This window comes from Mauremys mutica, unplaced genomic scaffold, assembly GCF_020497125.1.
Source record: "Mauremys mutica isolate MM-2020 ecotype Southern unplaced genomic scaffold, ASM2049712v1 Super-Scaffold_100198, whole genome shotgun sequence".
Classification (NCBI taxonomy): Eukaryota; Metazoa; Chordata; order Testudines; family Geoemydidae; genus Mauremys; species Mauremys mutica.
Window position 1 is genome coordinate 784,612 of NW_025423285.1, and position 15,755 is coordinate 800,366.

Below are 15,755 nucleotides of genomic sequence, written 5' to 3' on the forward strand. Positions count from 1 at the left end.
GAGACACTGTCCCAAAGCAGGACTAACGCGTAGAGCTGGTTCTCAGTGATTTGAGATCTGTTGGTCTGCAGCAAGACTCTCCATTGAGTCTTAACCAGCTCTGTTATTACACAGGGAAGAACAAAAGGGTCAAATGGTGCCTGGAAGCCTTAAGAAGGATCCACCCCACCGAGTACAACACTTGTCGCTACCTGGTCTCAACTCCACTGAGAATGTTTTGAGGTCACTCCTCGCCTTTATCAGCCTAGGGAACTGGGAGCAAAACAATTAACAGGTGCTCCAGTGGCGCAATTGGTTAGCGCACAGTACTTATAGGGCAGTGCTGAGAGGAGCTATGCTGAGGTTGTGAGTTCAAGCCTCACCTGAAGCCCTGGTTTTCATTAGCCAAGTGGTGTCACCCCCTCATTTGGCCTGTGGAATGTAGAATTCCAGCCCAGGGACACTGAGGAGGGGCAGAGTCAGAAATGCCCCCTTCACTTATTACCTCCTCTCCAGAGCTCAGGTCAGAAGCTACAATCCTTTCTCCCCCCCAGCCCCTGTGCCAGGATCCCTCAAGCAGAGCCTGGAGTCCTGCTCCTGGCGTCTGTACTATTGACAAAGACTAAATGACAGGGACAAAACACTCAAATCCCGCCTGGTGCGGGGAGCCAGGTTTGCTCTTCAAATTCTGTCGTTGGTACATTTCCAGGCCTGGGAATGTCCCACAACAGCATTGAATGGGAAGCTGCCTGCAGAACAGTTACACTGCACAGAGCTCCTGTGGAGGAGGGGTGGGAATTAGTAACATTTTGAGGATCGTTTGGGAAATGAGCCTTTGCTGACAAGGTTTGTCTCTGTTCATATTTCACCTTCAGGTGTTATGTTGAGGGATCTTTAGTGTATTTTTGTGAGGTTAATAACTATCTCCTCAACTTTTTTTACTCAACTTAAAAATTGGTGTCACTTGATTTTTGCATCTCCCTGTGAAAATACAACTGACACGTGTGGCTTTCTACAGGGGGTCATGATGTTATAGTTGGGGAATTCAGTCGCTGTACTTGTGGGCGGGGGGCTGCTGCCTTTTTACAGCTGCCTCAGGGCCAGGCTGTTAGCTGCACCCACTGTCCTTGCCAGGGGCCCCTGCTGAACCCTGGGCGGCTGCACTGCAGTGCTGGGGTGACTCTGCAGGTGGAGAAGCTGCTGTGGAGCAGGTGCAGGAAGGAGACGGGGTCACTATTCACATTCTGACCTGCACAATTTTCCAAATTTGGGAATGTCCGAGAACAATTCTAAGGGGAAGGTGAATGCAGAGCAGTGACACTGGAGATGCCCAGACCTCCAATGGGGGCGGCGTGGAAATTAATAATGGGAAGATCATTTGTGAAATTAGTCGTCACTGACAAGCTTTGTCTCTGTTCCTATTTCACGCTGTGGTGTTAGTTAGAGGAATCAGTGCAGATTTTTACCATATTAATTAAACACTTAATTTTATTTAACCAAGCCAAAAACTTGGTGTCACTTATTTTTTCTCTGGCCTAGCAAGAATGAATTGAATTTCGTGATTTTCTGGAAAGTGCAGAGAGATTGAATGTGGGGAATTCAGTCTCTGTGTTTGTGAGCTGATGTTTTCCTCTCACAGGTCAGTGCCTGCATTGAAATACCAAGAGGGATCTAAGGGCTGGTGTACGCTGGGCACTGAACTGGCAGAGTGACATCTCTCAGGGTGTGAACCCCCCCCCCCAAACCCATAGAGTTAAGGTGACCTAAGCCCGGGTTAGTTAATGCTAAAGAAAAGGAAGAATTGTTCTGTCCATGTAGCTATTACAGAGATGGGAAAACGCCTCCAGTCACTGTCTACTCCAAAGTGCTATAGCAGTGCCACAGCAGCGTTTTAAGTGTAGACAGAGTGAAATTAGATTTATCTCCAGTTTGCACTGTGGATGCTCAGGCACTAAGACTACAGTAATAATAACAACAGCGCAGTGCTTGCATAGCTAGCAGGATTTGAACCTGCGCGGACAGACCCCAATGGATTTCTAGTCCGTTGCCTTAACCACTTGGCCACAACTACTCAATACACAGTTGTTTCACTACATGATGATTCTGTTCTCACTGAATTGTCACTTCAAATTGCTCAGACCAGCTTCCCCAGCACACTCATGACTGCGCATCAGTGTAAGTGTGTCCTGGGCTGAACAGCGAGAATTCCTGCCCATTTCCCTTCCAGCTGGAGCAGGATGAGAGTGTGTCTGTGTGAATGACATTGCTGTAGATTGTTGTTCATTCCCCACTCTGACAATTCAGACAGTCCCTTTCCTAGTCAAATCTCCAGCACATCATTCCAATAGCAGGCGGCAGGATTTCTCTGGGGCACTGAAATTTTTTCAGGGGGCTGGTGCATGAACTCAGCCTTGCATTACACCCTTGATGTTTCATGGACTAACAACAGCAGCAGAAAGAAAGAGCCGAGCCAATACCTCCCTGGCAGGGATGGAGGTGCCACGTCCCCTCTGTCTGACCGTCGCCATTGCAGGAGAGAAGGGTTCACTGGAATCGAATGCCCTGGCTCAGACCAGAGACACAGGAAGATTTTGCTTTTCATGGATCTGTGCAAAGCAAATTTTGTCTTTGTGTGAAACTGAGGTCGGAAATTAAACGTCCACATGGTGGCCCAATGCTCTAGGGAATGTGGGTGAAGGACTCGGGCTGAGAAATGATTTAACAGGGGGTTGTTTCAATTTATTGCCCTGATTAAAATCTAAGGCTAAAAGGCAGCCACTGTTGTTAGTACTTGTACCTGTGTAGGGACACCCCAGTGGGTGTCAAGTCCATTGTCTTCACCAGGGGCAGTCGATTATTTTAGCAAAGTACAAATTTCTTGGTCAAGGTCTAGACTCCAGAGAAAACAATACACTGCTGATAGGAAGAAGTACAAAAAAAGATTTTGCAGCCACCGTGGGCATAACTATGATGTGTCGTGTTTCACTCTTTATATCTGGCGCCACCTCCTTTCCCTTTAGCCTTGTAGTTGACCAAGGGCAAAGCTGAACATCTCCTCAGATACCAGGGAGTGTTTATGTCCATTCCTGCGAGCTACACAGGGGTTTGATGTTGCTGTTTCAGTCCTCTGGCTCTGCCGGGATAAGGAACAATTCAGGCTGTCACTGAACTGAAGGAGGAAGATCAGTTTTTGACAGGGAGAGGGACGCCTCCTCTTAAAGGTGTTTGTCTGGCTGGCAGTCCTGGTTCCCAGGTCTCACCCGTGGGGCTCCAGCAGTTTTGGGACCAGGTCACTCCCTTGGCCCCACCTGCCGCCCCCAGGCGTTCCCCCCCAGGGACCCCAGCAGTGCAGTGGAGCTGAGCAGCATCTGCCTGCTTGCTCCAGTGGCTGCCGGCCCCTCCCCATGGCAGGGCAGGGTGGGTCTGTGCCTCCGCACGCTGCCTCTGCCTGATCACCCCTGTGGCCAATGGGACGCTGTGGGGGTGATGCCTGGGGGCAGCAGCACACGGAGGCCCCCCAGCCCGCCCCGCCTTGGAGCCCCAGGTAAGCGCCACACTCCTGACTCCCTCCCAGAGCCTGCACCCCCCTCCACACACGCCTGCCCCCAACTCCCTCCCACAGCCTGTGCCCTCTCCCTCCACACACCCCCTCCCACCTGCCCCAATCTCCCGCCCAGAGCCTGCACCCCCACCCATCCTCCTGTTCCCCCACCCCCAGCCCAGAGCCTGCACCCAGCACCCAAACTCCCAGAGCCATAACAAGGAATTTTTGTGCCCGAGGCAAGGGCCGGCTCCAGGCTCTTTGGCGGCAGGTCCCTGAGTCCCTGTTGGAGGGAAGGACCTGCCGCCCAATTGCCGCCGCTGCTTCATTCATCCTTCGGCGGCAATTGGGCAGCGGGTCCCTGAGTCCCTCTCGGAGAGAAGGACCCACTGCCGAATTGCTGCCGAAGAAGCGGCAGCAATAGAGCTGCTGATGAAGCGCCGCTGATCGGGGTAGAGCTGCGCCCCTCCACTTTGCGCACCCGAGGCAAGTGCCTCACTCGCCTCGCCCATGTTACGGTGCTGCAAACTCCATCCCAGAGCCTGCCCCCCAGAACCCCTCCCCCACCCAAACTCCCTCCCAGAGACCAGCCTCTCACCCCTCCTGCACCCAAACTCCCCCCAGAGCCTGCACCCCTCCTGCATCCCAAACCCCAGCCCAGGGCCTGCACCCCAGACCTCCTCCCCCGACCCAAACTCCCTTCCAGAGACCAGCCTCTCACCCCTTCTGCACCCAAACTCCCCCCAGAGCCTGCACTCCAGAACCCCTCCCCCACCCAAACTCCCTCCCAGAGACCAGCCTCTCACCCCTTCTGCACCCAAACTCCCCCCAGAGCCTGCACCCCAATCCCCAGCCCAGGGCCTGCACCCTAGACCTCCTCCCCCTATACAAACTCCCTCCCAGAGCCTTAGGCAGGTGGAGGGTGGAGTTTTGGGGGGCGGGTTCTGGGCAGTATGAGTGACATTATTGGCCCACTGGGAGGACTGGAGGACTGGCACTGGCCCTAAGGTAAATTGTGGTTGAGACCCTGCTTTAAGGGATTGGAGCAATGCTGGAGAGACTGACGGGCAGGGAGCTGGGGAGCTGTGTGTGCTCCAAGGAGAGTTGTTGTTGTGCTCTGGTGACACAGAGCGGGGGTGGGGAGTTTGTAAGCTGTGGTGTTTGTATAGAAGAGAGAAAGTTTACTAACCCCCAGGTTAAAAACTGTTCCTGCTCTGGGCTATCCAGGGCACTCTCTGTTGTGAGTGTAGGTCAGTGGGTGAATGTTTCCTTCTAGGATAATAGGTTTGTAGTTCCAATCCAAGTGATTCCCTTTAAAAACTTTTTCAAATGAAAATCGATTTCCAGACCCATCTCCAGTATGTTCAGGAGTTCGCTGAAGGCAGGGATGGGACGGGGGGCTTGAAATGAATTTAAACTCTCAGCATTTTCCTGTGCAAATGAATAAAGACCTAGCAGAGCTGTCCAGCAGCTGAAATCAGTTCCAGTCCTCGGCGTCTCTAAGAGGGACACTCGGTAGCTGAGGCATGTGGGACACCTCTGTGGTGAGGACAGGTGAAAAAATGCTGGATTCAATGAAAGCTGAGCCCATAGGAGGGGAAGGTGAACGGCAGCACCACACAGGGTCATAACACTCAGACACGGGGCTTCACTGTCACTGCCCCTGTGTTTTCCATCATTTCTATCCTAAGGAACACACCCTCTCCCTCCCCCGCACACTGTCACACACAACCTTCTCCCCTTGAGCCCCATCCCCTCCCCTCCCCTCCCCTCCCCCACACACGCCATGGGACACAGCCTCTCGGTGACTCACCCAGATGGGGGCTTGTCTCTGCATCTCCCCAACAGGGGAGCAGAGAGCCGAAAGGGCCACAGGAGACCAATGGAGCTAGGCAGGGATAGAAAAGACTTCCCCTCCCTTCCCAAGAGTCCCGTTAATCTCACCCATGAGACATTCCAGCACCGGGTGGGCTCAAAGCACCAACCTTCCCCTCAGCAACGGAAGGGGGAACCAGCTCTATCACATGGAAGGAGGCTCCCCACCTCTGCTGCTGCCATCCTGCAGCCTTTAATATGGATTTGTTTTAGCTAATGCAACCCCCCCCCCTCCGCTAATCCATCCATGAAACATGGAGACAAACTCCTGAAAGCAGGGTCCAAGGGTGCAATGGATTAGTGCCCAGTACTTACAGAGCAGTGCTGAGTGGAGTCATGCTGAGGTTGTGAGTTCAAACTTCATCTACAGCACTAGTTTCCTTTAAGCAAATGGCTTCTGCCAATCATTTTGCCCTGCAGAAAATACAGTTGCAGCTCAGAAGACACCGAGGTCCCCTTGCTTTACAGAGAGCAGGGCAGATTCCACAGATCTACCAGGCTCTGCTCTCCACCAGCCGCCTGTGTCAGGAGGGGTCGAGCAGAGCCCAGAGCACTGCCCCCGACTCCCCCTCAGTCTTTGCTCCCCAAACCACCTGTGGGCTCACCCTCTTCGCTGTGAGACTCAAACCCTGCCTGGCTTTCTGTATGTTGGGGGTTTTTTGTTGTCTGTCATGTTGATGTGCATGTGGGTCCTGTGTGATTTTTGTGGATGCCATATAGTTTTGTGTGTGGGTGTATGACTTTTGCATGCAGATTGTTTTTTGCTATGTATTCTGGTATGTGGTTTTTGTGCTTTCCTGTTGTGGGCTTTTGCTGTATTTTTTGGTGTGGATTTGTTCTATGTTTTGTGTGGCTTTCCCTTGTGTGTCTATGGCTCTGTGTGCTGTGTGGGTTTGGTTTTTGTTTATGTCTGTGTGGGCCTGTGCAGTCTGTGATGGTCTCTTTCTCTCTGTTTGTCTCTCTGTTTGTATCTTCATGTGTAAATTCACTGGACATTTCAAACTCTCCACAGCTTTGCCAATTTTCACCAGGAATTTTACTCATTAACAAATTCTCACTTGTTCCCTACCAGTTGGTGACCATTGCCCCAGGGGCCTGTCAGTCTCAGATCCTGATTTCCCATTGGCCCTTCCCCCTTCTATTGGGACTGGGAACTAGCCAACCAAAAAACCCCACTCAGTTTTAGTAAAGGGCCAACAGTCCCCTTACACAAGCTGGGCCTGTGAGGGAGGGAGAGCTCAGTGGTTTGAGTATTGGCCTGCTAAACCCAGGTGTGTGAGCTCAGTCCTTGAGAGGGCCATGTAGGGATCTAGGATAACAATCTGTCTGTGGATTGGCCCTGCTTTGAGCAGGGGGTTGGACTAGATACCTCCTGAGGTTTCTTTCAACCCTGGTATTCTATGATAGGGTCACCAATGTTCAGAGAAACTAGCACAGGCTGGGCCCATGGTGTAATGGTTGGCATGCTGAAATCTGAGTTCAAATCTCAGTGGGACCTTGTGGTAAATCCCTGGAGATCCAAGTGCTTTCCTATCTCCAGCTGTATAAGAATGAGTTGTTTACCTTGTGCTGAGTGACTCATACCCCCTGGTGCCAGGTCTTTGGTTGGAATGGGGTCTAGAAGTGGCTATGGTTTGACTGGGTGTTTGGGATTTTTGATGCCCACACGTTTGGCCCTTGTGCTTTCTACCACACTTTTCCTCTTGCCCACATGGCGCTTGAAGAAAGGGGTGTCAGGGTCAGGTTTCATAGTCAGGAAAAGGCAGGAGGGAGGAAGAGTCCCAGGCTGGAGCCCAGCACCTCTCCTCCTCTGGGCACCTAGGACAGAGGCGGCTGGTGCTGACAGCTCCGAGGGATGGCTTAAAAGCCACAGAGCAACCAAGGGCAGGGCAAGAGGAGGGGAGAACAATGCCTATGCGTGGCCAGCAGAGAGCCACAGAGACACCCAGCCAGGCTGCTCCCTGCTCCCTGGCATGCCGAACACCCACTGAAAACCACCCACAGCCAGCTGCTGCTGCTTTGTGGCCAACATCAGAAGATGGTAGGAAAGCAGGGCCAGCCCCCCTGGTGGGGCCTCTGACCGTTCCCACTCACGGTGCTCACTTTGGCAGTGAGGCAGGAGATTTTACCCCAAGAGGCTTTTCCCCAGCTGGCGAGAAGCAGAGAAACACCCAGGCTCCCAAGGTACTATTTAGCAAGTACTGTCCAGCACAGGGACAGGTGCACACTTGGAAGAGGGAAACTGCTCCACACTCTAGCCCGGGCAGCTGCCCATTTTCTTTGGCAAGTCAGGAAGGGCAAACGTGAGACTGGAAGCACCTGGGGCTCATGCCCCAGCCTTTGTGACACCCAACCCCCAACTCCTTCCCGGGGCTCTAGCTGAAGCCAGAGCATTGGCCTGAGCAGCCAAGAAGAGGTTCCAGCCCTGAAGGGAGCAGGACTTTCAGCACAAAGGTAAAACTACACCAACACAACCATGAAGAGACTTGAACCCTCAATCGCCTGATCCAAAGTCAGACAACTTATCCATTAGGCCATGTGGTCACAGAAACAAAACCTTTCCAAGTACTTATTTGGAAAAGGCAGACACTGTGTTTCTCAGGTCCTCTACTGAATGGGGCCGAGACTCTCTGGGCACAAGAAGTCGAGTTCCCAGTGAGATGTGAGACAATTCTCTGGAGCCAGGTACAGGACTTTGGCAGGGAGGCTCAGGCATGAGGGATTGGGGTGCAGCGGACAGACCGGCTATCTAGGTGCTTAGATTTGGTCTCACTGAGGAGAAGGAGGAATCCTGCTGATAGGCAGTGGGCTGTGGAGAAAAAGTGGGATGTCCAGGCTGCTCCGGTCTCCTTCTTCCAGCTCCTCATCTGGCTGAGCTGCTCCACCGGCCTGGACAAGTCCTCTGCATGCACAGCAAATAGCCCAAGAGCCATTTCTGCCCAAACCTGTGCTGGGGGGTGAGCTTCTGTCTTCCCTGTCCCATGTGCCCTAGAACAGACCTCTAGATTGAGAGAGACAGTCAACAACTATTAAGGCTAAGATTATATAAATGGCGTCACAGAAACTGTGACTTTCAGAGATCTCAGTGACATTTTCCACCTCAGCCCTGGGGCAGCAAGACTGGAGCTGTCGGCCGGTGGGGGCCTCACAGCTATCAGCCACCAGTGTCGGAAGGGGCTCCCACAGGCCCATGCCACCACGGATGGACCCCACAGCTCCCAGCTGCTGTGAGTGGATCCCAGAGCTCCCAGCCACCACATGGGACAGGGGGACCCTGGAGCTCCCAGTGGGGTGACTGGGTTATAAAGTCCGGTCAGCGGTGCTGCGGGGCTCAGGCAGGCTGGTCCCTACGTGTCCTAGGGCACCGCACTGTGCCCTGGAAGTGGCCAGTAGGTCCCCCCTGCTGCGCCGCTGACCAGGAGCCACCTGAGGTAAGTCTGCACCCCAACCCCTTGCCCCAGCCCTGAACCCCCCGAAACCCAGAGCCCCCTCTTGCACCCCAGAGCCCTCACCCCTCTGCACTTCAACCTCCTGCCCCAGCCCAGAGCTTCCTCCCACACCTGGAACCCCTCATCCCTGTCCTCACCCCAGAGCCATCCCCCGTCCTGGACCCCAACCCCCTGTCTCAACTCACAGCCCCCTCCTGCACTCTGAATCCCTCGACCCCACCCTGCAGCCTGCAGCCCCCTCCTCCACCCCAAACCCCTCATCTCCCCACAGCTGCCACAGGCAGACCCTGGAGCTCCCAGCAGCCATGGGTGGCTGGGGAGCCCCCACAGCCCCACCCCACTGCCTATGGACCCTGAAGCTCCTACGAGTGGACCCCAGAGCTCCCGGTTGCTGCGGATGGACCCAGGATTTCCCAACAGGCCTTGATGGCGGGAGGACCCTGCAGCCCCACGTCATTGCTCACAGACCCTGCAGCGCCGAAACCCCGGGAGCTCCCGGCCGCCCCAGGCAGGAGAGGAGCCCCCAGCGCTCAGACACCGCAGGCAGAGCCCGGCGCTCCCAGTCACCGGGGCGGGGGGGTGAGGAGAAGCCGCAGCCCCCGGCCGTTGCAGGTGGCCCCGTAGCTCCCAGCCGCTGCGGGCGGACGCCAGAGCCCCCAGCTGCCATCGGGACCCCCCGGCCCCCACGGGCAGGAACCGTCACCCCACGAACGGCAGAAAACAGCCGCGCCCGGAAGCCCCTCGCGTCCTGTGACCCCCGCCCGGTGCTGCGGCTTCTCGCCAGGCGGGAGGCGGCGCCGCTGCTGCGGTTTCGGTTCCTCTGCCCGGCAGCGGGACCCGGCCCCGCGCGGCCTCGCGCCGCTTCTCGCGGGCGGCGCTGAGCTCTGAGCTCACAAGGCCCTGGCGGCTCCTCCCCGCATCGCTATCAGACAACGTCACCAATGGGAGCTGAGCCTGTCAGAAACGTCAGTTGGGGAGGGCCCAATGGGAGACCAGCTTTCAGAGACCCGCCCCACGCAAAGGCCAATGGGTGATTAGCTGTCAAAAAACACTAGGCAGGCTGGCACCAGCCAACCAGGAACCGCCCCTCATCTCAAGCCCCCAAACAGCCCCCCCACCTGTCCTATGCCCCACAGCAGCAGCCAGCACCGGGTGGCTCATGTCACACCCCACAGCAACCCCCAAAGCAGAGTCTCAATTCCCCTCTCCCACCACTGCTCTTTATTAGGTAACAAAAACCTCACCCAAACACCAAAAAAGAAAGGAGACACTTTCTGCTTCCCACAACCAAGCTTCTCCCGCAGCCCCTTCCCCATGTCTGGCCACACGCTCCCAGCTCAGGGTGACCACACACCCCGTCGGGGCAGGCTCTGCTCAGCCCGGCTCCCCACAGCCTGCACTAAACATGTGGGGCCCAACCCCAAAACTTACTCCTATTTTACCCCAATGGCCCCAAACTGCCGCTTTTAATATGCAAATAAGGTGCTGCCACACTCAGGCCACACCCGAGCTCTGCCGTGGAGCCACCCAGCAGAGAACCAGGTGATATTTAAATTAGCCAGGACGCCGCTCAGTCATTTCCCTCTGCTCCCAGCAGGTGGCGCCGGAGAGCTCCGAGCTCGCTCAATTCCCTTTCTCGCGTCGGCTTCAGCCCCCGGGTTACAAACGCACCAACCGGGGAGCAGGAGTGTGGGGCTGCTCCAGGGTGACCAGATGTCCCATGTTTAAAGGGACAGGCAGGTCCGGGAGGACTTTTTCTTATATAGGAGCCTATTACCCCCCCACCCCTGTCCCGTTTTCCACAGTTTCTTCAATGTCACCCTATGGGGCAGCTCTGCGGGGACGGACTTGCACACTTGGGAGCCATCAGCCGGATCTGCATGCCTGGGAAGCTGCGTCCCTCCAGAGGCGATTGGGAAGCCAAAGGGGCCGTGGGTGAGTTTGTGATGAGGTGAGTGTGAAGTGTGGAAGGGGGAGGGTGGCAAGAGGAGGTTTTGAGAGGAAGAAAGGTGCTGCTGAGCTGGTAGGTGAGGGCAAGGTCCCAGGCGGGTGTTGTGTGAGGAGCGGTGTAGGCCCCGAAAGGTGTCCTGCTGGGCAAGGGCAGGTGAGGAGGGCCAGGGCTTTTCCCAGGGCTGTTGCTGCGGCCAAAGCCTTTGGGAAGCAGAAGAGGGCCAGGGGTGTTGTTGCCTGCTGGGGCCCATGCGACGGTGTAGGTGTATGCTGACCAAGGCTGGTCTGTGGGAGCTGGGTCCACTCACCGTGCCCCTTTCCTCATTAGTATAGTGGTGAGTATCCCCACCTGTCACGCGGGAGACCAGGGTTCGATTCCCCGATGGGGAGGGTGACCCCTTTTGAAGGGGGGACAAAGAAATCCCTGGCCTGCCCACCACAAGCCTTGCATTCTCCTTCCACGGCCACTTCCCTTCGCACCCCGCACTGATGACTTTCACCGCCAGAGAGACAATTACCTCGCAAGGACACGCTCGCCCTAGCCAAAGCCTCCCCCGGGGCCTGCACGTGGGGGCACGTTTCAGAGCGGCAAAGGGAAATAGGCTGACCAGGGCCATGAGGACAAAGGCCCAGACAAACGGGGAGGGACTTGGTCCAGGGGTGGAGGAAGACAGAAAAAGGGACAGGCATGGGATTGGCTTCCTGTCTTTTTTCCTTAGCTCAGCATTTGACCTGTGACTGTAATGGGGAGACTTGAGAAATACCTGTGGCCGCCGGCGAGGTAGGTGGCCGCCCCGAGAGCGCAGAGCTGAGCATTTTCCGCTGGGCTGCTGCCTGCACCCCCAGCGCCTGGCCATGATCGTATAGTGGTTAGTACTCTGCGCCGTGGCCGCAGCAACCTTGGTTCGAATCCGGGTCACGGCGTTGCTTTTTGGTGGGGAGGGGCTATCCTGCAGCACGCCTCGTGGCTCAGTCTGATGGCGTCCGTTTGCAAAGAGAGCCATCGGCCGGTCCTTAGTTTCTGCTTGGTAAAGGCAAGTCAGTGGGGTCCATCCGTCAGAAAAAGAGTCCCAGGACTTCTTGCTGGGCGCCAGGGTCCAAAAGCGGCGCATTCCCTCCTGGAAAGGGCTGTGTTTCGAATGTCCGTCCAGTGCACGTTGAAGGGAAGGATCTGCGTGCCTGGGAAGCTGCGTCCCTCCAGAGGCGCTTGGGAAGCCAAAGGGGACGTGGGTGAGTTTGTGATGAGGTGAGTGTGAAGTGTCGAAGGGGGAGGGTGGCAAGAGGAGGTTTTGAGAGGAAAAAAGGTGCTGCTGAGCTGGTAGGTGAGGGCAAGGTCCCAGGTGGGTGTTGTGTGAGGAGCTGTGTAGGCCCGAAAAGGCGTCCTGCTGGGCAAGGGCAGGTGAGGAGGGCCAGGGCTTTTCCCAGGGCTGTTGCTGCGGCCAAAGCCTTTGGGAAGCAGAAGAGGGCCAGGGGTGCTGTTGCCTGCTGGGGCCCATGCGACGGTGTAGGTGTACGCTGACCATAGCTGGTCTGTGGGAGTTGGGGCCACTCACCGTGCCCCTTTCCTCGTTAGTATAGTGGTGAGTATCCCCGCCTGTCACGCGGGAGACCGGGGTTTGATTCGCTGGTGGGGAGGGTGACCCCTTTTCAAGGGGGGAACAAAGAAATCCCTGGCCTGCCCACCCCATGCCTTCCATTCTCCTTCTACGGCCACTTCCCTTCACACCCCGCACTGATGACTTTCACCTCCAGAGAGACAATTACCTCGCAAGGAAACGCTCGCCCTAGCTAAAGCCTCCCCCGAGACCTGCAGGTGGGGACACGTTTCAGAGCGGCAAAGGGAAATAGGCTGGCCAGGGGCATGAGGACAATGGCCCAGACAAACGGGGAGGGACTTGGTCCAGGGGTGGAGGAAGACAGAAAAAGGGACAGGCATGGGATTGGCTTCCTGTCTTTTTTCCTTTGCTCAGCATTTGACCTGTGACTGTAATGGGGAGACTTGAGAAAGACCTGTGGCCGCCGGCGAGGTAGGTGGCCGCCCCGAGAGCGCAGAGCTGAGCATTTTCCGCTGGGCTGTTGCCTGCGCCCCCAGCGCCTGGCGGTGATCAGATAGTGGTTAGTACTCTGCGCCGTGGCCGCAGCAACCTTGGTTCGAATCCGGGTCACGGCATTGCTTTTTGGTGGGGAGGGGCTATCCTGCAGCACGCCTCGTGGTTTTTCCATCCTGGTGTTACAGAGATACTGTACATTCTTTCTTTCTTTTAATAAAATCCTTTTCTTTTTAGAACCTGATTGATTTCTTCCCTTGTTTGGATTTTCAGGGGAAGTGGAGGGGGAAAAGTGAATCCCTCTTTGTTTGATTCAAGGAGTTTGAATCAAGGTATCTTTCCCAACAACTAGGAGAGGGGGAAGAAGGTGGGGGAATGGTTTATTTCCCTTAGGGTTACGAGTCAAGGAGTTTGGATCTGTGTTCCCCAGGGAAGGTTTGGGGGAACAGGGCGTGTGCTAGACACTGGAACTTCTAGAGGGTGGCAGCTTTACCAGATCTAAACTAGGATTTAAGTTGAGAGGGGCCCATGCAGGTCCCCATCTTGTGGATGCTAAAGTTCGAAGTGGGGAATAAACATATGACGGGGCGATGCCCGCATACTCCGAGCCTGTCGACTAAGGGCTCCTGATGAGCGTGGTGGACGGGAAATTCGACCATCTGACTTTTGGCCTTGCTGCCCGTAGCGGTCAGGCCGAAAAATCAAAAGCCATCCTCCCCAGGCCCACAGCCACCCAGGGGCTCCTCTGCACCATCTGGCCTCCACGAGTGCCGCACTCTGACCAGCTGAACCAGGCAAGCCACGGGAAACTTCTCAAGGTCTTCCCCTGGTGTGGGCTTGGATGCGAAAAGCACCTGGCCGTTCATCAGCTGTTGCAAGAAGTGTGCAGAGTAGGAGTAGCGATGGGGCTGTAGCTTTCCACAGCATCTCAATTTGGGCAGCTTTCCATTCCCCTTTTCTGTGTAATGTCCCTCCCATGGGTTTCACTTGCGGAACTGTACGACTCTGGCAGGGTGGCCATTTAGAAATCTTTTCCTTGCTTTTCTTTTTCGCCTGGCCCCAGCGTTAGGACCGTTTGGGTGTTTCAGTGTGTGTGTTTTCCCATTTGGAGGCATTTGGAAGTTTGGAAGGGGAGCCGAAAGAGGAGTCTTTTTCACAAGCAAGTTGGCTTTCTGCACAGGTAGGGCCCTTGGCCGTAAAGCTTAGCTCCGTCAGTGCGTCTGCATGGGGTTCCTCCAGTGCCTCAAGAGCCCGTGCTAAACTCTCGGTGTGGACGTTTGGCTTGCGCCAGTCAGAGTGCGGTGCCTGCGTCTTCCCAGGGCCGGCTCCCGTGAGGCGCGCATAACTGGGGAGGAAAGGGGTAGAAGAGAAAGCAAGTGAAGCTGACTTCGAGTGGTGGTGCCCCTGGGCGGAGTGGTCCTCCTGCTCCTTCCTGTCGGAGGGGTGGGCTTGGGGGGTCTGGCTGTGGGCGGTGGGAGGATGGTGTCCAGGGGAGTCCCAAAGGTCACCCTGCGCCGGCGGAGTGTGAAGCCTCTCCCCTAGGTTGGGGTGCCGAGTATTAAGCCTTCCTCTGTGGCTTGGGCTGGGGAGCGTGATCTGGCATCGGGTCCATTTGGGTGGAGCTGGCGGCCGGCAAGAATTTGGGCCATCAGGTCAACCCTCTGTGGACAATGGGGGCGAGCCGGCAGGCCTGCGATTTTGGCTTCGCGGGCGGGCAGCTCAAGCCTGGCCTCCTATGAGCCTGGAAGGCAGCCGGCCGGGCTCACCCGTCTCCAAGTTCCTTTCAGGCAGCAGGTGGAGCGAGGAGCCCAGGGAGGGGAGCCCAAGGAGGTGTCAGGAGCTTGGTCCTGCCCAGCGCCTGCGCCCAGCAGGGCTCTTGCCAGCTCCAGGTCCACCTGGTTTTGGCCTCTGCCACCCCTAGCAGTCAGCCAAAAGAGCAGAAGCCACCTTTTCCCTCCCGGAGTGGCCAGCATGGGGCTTGAACCCATGACCTTGGCGTTATTAGCACCACGCTCTAACCAACTGAGCTAGCCGGCCGACGGCAAGGCCTGCCTTGCCTGACCCTTTTGGAAGGAGTCACTGGCTGGCGCGGGGAACGATGTGGCCTCCGTTATCGAATGGATGGATCGAGACACCAGCTGCCAAGATAGGGGAATTAGCTCAAGTGGTAGAACGCTCGCTTTGCATGTGAGAGGCAGCGGGATCAATGCCCGCATTCTCCAGCGGCAAGGCAGCCCCAGAGCCTTCTCTTGCCCTTCTTTTAGAAGCCATGGACAGTCAGCCGGCTCAGCTCCTCCAGTGGCCTCCATCCCTCTCCCCGCTTGGCCTCCCAGAAAGCCAGCCCTTGCGGAGCACAAAGCTCTTCCTCCCCGGCCCTTCTCCCCCTTGCGCTGACTGGGAGGATGGAGACAGCTGGGGGAAGTTAGCTCAAATGGAAGAGCAGGGGAGAAGTAGTCAGACCCAGACACACATTCTCCAGCCTGCTCTGCTCTGCTTTGCTCTGCTGGGCTGGGCTCTAGTGGGGGACCTGCACCTTTCTTTCTGAGCTCTCACTGGAGCACAATCCCTTTCCTCCTCCCTCCCTGCTAGTCTACGCCAAACTCATTGGCCGGGAGGGAGAGCCACTCAAATACAGAATTACTCACATCCTAGGGGTCCATGAAGGGAATGAGGAGATGGGCGGGGTGGCAGGCGATACCAGCTCAGCTGAGACCGTGAGACCTCGCAGCCTCCTGATCTCAGGCAGCATGGCAGCCGTGGAGCAGAGCAGAGCACGCAGACAGCTTGGAGACAGCCAAAGCGGGGAAGGGCTGCGTTGGTCTGGAAGAGGGAGTCGGTGGCTGTCTATCCTGGCGGAGGCAGGGTCGCTTTGCTGTATGCTGGGCCAGGGGCCAGGGAGCCTGCTAGAGTTGC

General features: G+C 56.2%; 2 non-coding genes across 2 annotated transcripts; one reads left to right on the forward strand and one right to left on the reverse strand.

The window, feature by feature from the left end:
- Nucleotides 1–276: 276 nt before the first annotated feature.
- Nucleotides 277–370, forward strand: TRNAI-UAU. The gene is made up of 2 exons: nt 277–314; nt 335–370. It is a non-coding gene; the product is annotated as a tRNA-Ile (tRNA).
- A 14,435-nt stretch (nt 371–14,805) lies between these two features.
- On the reverse strand, nt 14,806–14,879 carry TRNAI-AAU. Its single transcript has one exon. It is a non-coding gene; the product is annotated as a tRNA-Ile (tRNA).
- Between the last annotated feature and the right edge of the window lie 876 nt (nt 14,880–15,755).